A 6,314-nucleotide genomic window follows, 5' to 3' on the forward strand; every position below is an offset into this window, starting at 1 on the left:
TGAGCCTGCTTCTTCCTCTCCCACTCCCCCTGCTTGTGTTCCCTCTCTCGCTGGCTGTCTCTGTCTCTGTCGAATAAATAAATAAAATCTTTAAAAAAAAAAAAAAAAAAGAGTGTCCTTCCCCAAATCTTCACGAGTCTTTTTTCTATTCATTTATTTTTTTTAATGATTTTATTTATTTATTCGACAGAGATAGAGACAGCCAGAGAGAGAGGGAACACAAGCGGGGGGAGTGGGAGAGGAAGAAGCAGGCTCATAGCGGGGGAGCCTGATGTGGGACTCGATCCCAGATCGCCGGGATCACGCCCTGAGCCGAAGGCAGATGCTCAACCGCTCTGCCACCCAGGCGCCCCCTCTATTCATTTATTGATTCAAAAAGCATTATTGATTGCTACTGTATCCAAGACACTGGACTACGCCCTGTGCAGGGTGCAGAGAAATGTAAATTCAAGGAGCTTTTTTGTCCGACATCTTAGTGAGCCTGCAATGAGAGCAGCTGCTCTCCGAGCTTCACTATGCTGCAGGGACGACAAGAAACAAGATCCTGGAAAGTCGCCCAAGAAAGACAAAGACCCACTGAACAAATCTGGGGGCAAGGCCAAAAAGAAGAAGTGGTCCAAAGGCAAAGTTCAGCACAAGCTCAATGACCTGGTCTTGTTTGACAAAGTGACATATGACAAACTCTGTAAGGAAGTTCCCAACTATAAGCTTATAACCCCAGCTGTTGTCTTGTAGAGACTGAAGATTTGGGGTTCCCTGGCCAGGGCAGCCCTTCAGGAGCTCCTCAGTAAAGGATTCATTGAAGCAGTTTCAAGGCATGAGCTCAAATCCCTTGAACCAGAAACACTAAGGGTGGAGATGCCCCAGCTGCCGGGGAAGATGCACACACAGGTCCCACCAACTGTACGTTTTGAAAAACAAACTGTTATTAAATCAAAAATAAATATAGCAAATTCAAGGAGCTTACAGTCTGCTGGGGGTGAGGGAGACAAAGATAAGACAGAAGTAGCTGAAAAGATAAATGACAAGACTAGAGCTGTCATTAGGCAGAAGTGATGCATAGCTAAGTGAGTTGAACAAAAACGTGCTGGGTTTTCAAAGACGAGCTCTGGGAGCTGGAGCAGACAGACCCCTGGGAGGAGGCGGGGCTTCAAGGACAGGTGCTGGATGGCTAGAAGCAGGGACAGACAGGGAGAATGACATGGCAAAGACAGGTCAGCAAAGCCACAAAGCAAGGGGATTCCAGACAATTAGCTTCATCACTGTGCCCTGTCCCCTCCTCCAAATCAAAGCTAACTGGGGAAGAAAAGGTAATGTTTACCAGGAGCAAAACCAAGGTTTAAGAGACAACTGCAGAGGATTACAGATGCATGGTCATTCGCAACTGCTTTTCAAGCTAAGACATGCATAAAGGAATACAGATCACATGCTAAAGAGGTCACCTTTCCTTCAGGTCTAAGGGCTGATTGAGTAAGTGTGACGGCCATGGCTCCTGCTCCGAAAACTTGGCACCAGAGGACACTGCGTAACTGCCAGCTCTCTCTGTTGTGCTTGGATCACACCGCCTGGAGTCCAGGAGTCACACAGACTTTGGGGAGTGAAGATATTTCCCTGAAGGCTTGGCAACCAAGACCTCATTTACAGCTCCTGTTCTGGGAGAGGATTGCTTCTTTGCTCACCTTCAACTTCTCCCTAGTGAGGGAGTGGGCAGGCCAGATTGGCACACGGGAGAAATGGAAAGAGCCCAGCCAAGCACCCTGCACAATTTGGGAGAGATTAGGCATGGAAAGCCTGGAAGACTCTGGGCTACCATGGGCAGAACTGGCTCAAAAGGACCTCACCCTTGGTGTCTGTGCCCAGAGCTAAGAGCCCCCACTATCCTTCAACCACCACCAAATTAACATACTAAGTAAAGCAGTGTCTGCTCTGCAAACACAGCTTCAAGACCTACTACCAAGCCCCAACCAGCAGCTGCCCTCAGCCTCTTCCAAACAGAAATTCTACAGCCACCACTCATGCCAGCTCACATGAGGCAACTAGAGTTTCACAGCCACCGCTATAGGAAGAAAAAGGCTGGATCCAGGTCCTAGGAGTTTCCGAAGAGCTTTGCCGTTTACTCAGCAACAGGCTGAAACCCAACAAACACCAGCAGCTGTTGAAATGACAATGTGTAGCCAGTGGGCCCGTGTGGGGATCTTATCCACGGCTTTCCCCACACTCTGCTGCAGACCAGGCCAGCGCATGGGTACTGATGCCCGTGGGACTGCCCTTGCCCACTGGGGGGCTGAGAGCAGAAGCAGAAATGCGTCACCATTTCCTCTTCCTCATCTCCCTATGTTCCTGAGATGCATTTCATAAAGCTTCTCAGAAGGTGGCCAGTTCAATAACACGTCCTTTTATTGGCTCTTCCTCCTTCCCTGTTTCACTCTGAAATAAGACGACTCACAGAAGCATTCCTGTCAGGCTCTGCTTTCAGGAGAACACAGGCTCAAGCACTCAGAAACCTCAAAAGATAACACACTCGTTTTCTGAAAATGAGCCCAACAGAGCACAGCAATGAGGGTTTTCTCGATCTTTGCTTATGCTTATGTTGAATATGGAACCAGTCAAGCATGAACTCTGAGAGAGGTTCTCGATACATCCAGCCCAAAGAAGGAGAAAATGATCCCTATACCTACACGAGAGAGGCATGGCAGGTGAAATCTTTTCACTGAGTCCTATTTCATTTTGTCAATTCACTAAAACCCATCCTGTGGGAGAGCCAGTGACTCACCATGTAAAAACGGGAAGAACAGTTTCTTTCGAAGTGGGAGGTTTCACACACTGCTTTACATGCACACATCAGGACACAAAGTGAGGTGACGTGGCTTAGCTGATGTCTAAGTGCCCTCGACTTGATAGAGAGATTTTAACCAAATATAGCAAGGAGGCTTCCATTTGAGAACCTAGCTCCCTCTCCCAAAGCAGATGATGGGTAAGAATAAGGGAGGGGACTAGGGAGGTGGAGGAGAATGGAATTGGAGTTAAAATAAACCTGAGAGGAAAGAGCAGACTTCTAAGGAGGAGGGAAAGAAAAACCTCACTTGCACCTTCTCCTGTAATCGCTTTCACAGTGCCACACGAAACACCTAATAACGTACACATCGTCGGGGAAAAGGTGGACTTTTATTTGGGTGTGAGAACTAAGATTACAAGTCGTAAAAAAGAGTAATGTCTAGTTTTTAGCACCTGTCATGAATCAAAAATCACGTTTTAAGCTTAAGACTTTAATTGTTATGATGATAACATCATTTTTCCTATATTAAAAAATGTGAAGACTAGAACAAAACCAATTACTTCTCAGTTTTCTGAAAGGTTGTGAATCCAAAATACATATATACATTTTTTTCTTCATGCACTCACCCCCAAAAGAGGGGCTGTGAACACCTCTGAAGATCCAGCTCCTGAACACCTTGGAGCCTGGTTAGAAGCACGAGCTACCCAAGCCCATTCCTAGGTATTTACCCAAGAGAAATGAAGACTTAGTTCACACAAAAACCTGTACACAAATGTTTATGCACACTTACTCATAATGGCCCCAAACTGGGCCCCACCCAAATGCCCTTCAGTTAGCGGATGGAAACAAAGAGTGGTACATCCATACAATGTAACAGGGCTGGTCCAGAAAAAGGAACAAACAACAGATGTACGCAGCAACAGCAGAAGAAATCGCACATGCATTTTGCTAAGTGAAAAGTCTCAAAAGGCTATATGATTCCATTTATAGGTCATTCTGGAAATGGCAAAACAGACAACAGATCCCTGGATGCCCCGGGCTTCTGGTGAATGGAAGGAGAGGACTGGCTACAAAGAGGCACAAGGGAATTTTTGAGGATAATGGCGCTGCTGTGTCTGTTGATGTGGTGGTGGTCATACAGCTGTGCGCATTTGTCAGTGCTCATAGAATTGTACGCCACTAAAAAGAGTGAATTTTACTGTAAGTAAATTACACTTCAATTTTAAAAAATTAATTAATTAAGAGCTGTGGCGTCCCTGGCCTGGGAAAGAACTTCAGCTCTGCTACTTCCTTTTGTGTGACCTTGGACAAGTTACGTAAGCTTTCTGAGCCTTGGTTTCCTCCTCCGTACATGAGGATTTAATAGTGCCTACCTCACAGGTTTGTTGCAAGGATTCAACGAGTAAGGCAGCGCCTGACCGGCAGTCGGCCGTAGATCATATTATGACCATCCAGCCAAGAGTCCCAGCATCAGGCCCCTCCCCACGTGGTCTTGATAGCTCTCTGCCCCACACCTCACCACCCTGGGCCTCCCTCCACCTGCCCCCTGTCCAGCCTGGATTCCTGGGGAGAAATTGATGCCACCCCTTGAGCACTCTGGGAAGCAATCTGGGCTAAGTTAGAGCTTGGTGTTACTGAAACCTGGCTTTGAGTCCCAACCAATGAGCTGGCATGTCTGGGAGTTTTTAAATCTCCCTGCGGCCACCAACTGTGCCCCTCAGCCGAGGCAGTAAGTTCATAAATGCCACACCAGGTGAAAAATGTGTGCTCCCTCTCCCCCGTGCTCCTGTAGGGCTGTGGTGTATCCATTCTTTATTTCCTAGCACATAGTAGACAGCCAATAAACAAATAGGATGTACCGTCCCAGGGCAACTAGCTTCTGGGCATTTTATTGGACTGTGCTAAACACTGTTTGATTGCAGGTTCTAATTTCTTTCCTTAGGCATGCTCACGCGTGTGTATGTGTGCGTATACTTCTCCTAGCTAACACTTTCTCAGGCATAGTAATGAAAACCTACTGGCCAGCTGAAGTGTTTAAAGATCCCAAGCAGACTTTTCTATAGTTAGAAAGTTTTATGAAGTAACAAATAAGTAACAAGATAAATCCCTTTCTAACACATTTTCATTGATTAGGAGGAAGTTCAGGGCGCAAACCATCCGTGCAGTGTGGGCTGGATTTAATTACTCATATGTTCATTAACAGAGGCAATCATGCAACAAGTGTTTGCGGAGCCCCTCTCCTATGTTAGGGTCTATGCCGGGGGTGCTGGGGTTCCTCCTTCCCAGCGTCTGCACCTGAGTCTGCACAGTGTCAGCATACAGACACCACAGGGGGGCCTTAGTTTTCTCAGTGGTAATGCTTAAGGCCATTTCAGACTCATTCCAGAACCAACAATCTGACTTGAGGTTGTATTGCAATTTCTGGTAGCAGACACACATTTTACTGGAACTGATATGACGTAGCTGACCTGAAGAAGAAGAACAAGTTAAAGGAATGTCTCAGTGGTAGTGGCTAATTTACAAGTTTTTATTTCTCTGACTGCTTTGAAACTTCTTATGACAGAATGAAAGATGCACAGCCCCTCATATGGGGTAGAGAAATGGAGAGCGAGCACACGAGGGCTTCAACGGATACTTGTAATGTTTTATTCCTTAAAATTAAATAAAATTCAATAGGGCTAAATGTTAATTCGGCGTGTTAGGAGTTCATACCCCTGAATTACAATGTACTCTGCATTTTTTCATGTGTTTAAATATTTCTTGATCATTTTTTTTAAAGACGCACTTCCTAAGTGATGAGAACTGTGGTGTGAGGCATTTTTTAAATCACAGAAAGGGTATTACTGTACTTACCCGAGTAATCAATCCTTCCTTGGAAATAACACCCGGCTGCCGACCCCCTCTCTGTGTCTCTCTGTCTCCCCTCCGGCGGCTCTCCGGGATCCCGCCTATCCGCTTGGATGAACAAATGGACTGACTACTGAAAGCATGACAGCTAAAAGCCCCGGGACTTCAGTTCCTTTATTTTTTATTTATTTATTTTTAATGTTTTTTTTATTATATTATGTTAGTCACTATATAGTACATCCCCGGTTTCCGATGTAAAGTTCGATGATTCATTAGTTGCGTATAACACCCAGCGCACCATGCAATACGTGCCCTCCCCACCACCCATCACCGGTCTATCCCATTCCCCCACACCCCTCCCCTCTGAAGCCCTCAGTTTGTTTCTCACAGTCCATAGTCTCTCATGCTTCAGTTCCTTTAAACCCTTCCTCCTGGCAGGTCAGTGGCGCCTCTGCACTCCCGTCCCTGCTGAGGTGCAGCTCTGAGCCTGCTTTGCTCTCTGACAGCGCAGGAGAGAACCAGGCACCCTGGCCAGGCTGGCAGCAAAAAGGACTCTCCATTTCAAAAGAATGGGGGAGGTGAGGGGTGGATCAGCCTCGCCTCAAAGGCTAAAAATAATCTGGTTTTGCAGACTTCTGAGTAGTCTGTGGGAAAAGAGGAGGACAGGGTAGGTGGAATCTTTGCATGGGTC

At 46.5% G+C, this 6,314-nt stretch overlaps 1 pseudogene; it reads left to right on the forward strand.

Annotated features, from left to right (window-relative positions):
• Window positions 1-486: 486 nt before the first annotated feature.
• Window positions 487-914, forward strand: LOC103671800 (annotated as a pseudogene).
• The last annotated feature ends 5,400 nt before the right edge of the window (window positions 915-6,314 follow it).

The sequence above is a fragment of the Ursus maritimus genome, unplaced genomic scaffold (genome assembly GCF_017311325.1).
Source record: "Ursus maritimus isolate PB19 unplaced genomic scaffold, ASM1731132v1 scaffold_6, whole genome shotgun sequence".
NCBI classification, from domain to species: domain Eukaryota; kingdom Metazoa; phylum Chordata; class Mammalia; order Carnivora; family Ursidae; genus Ursus; species Ursus maritimus.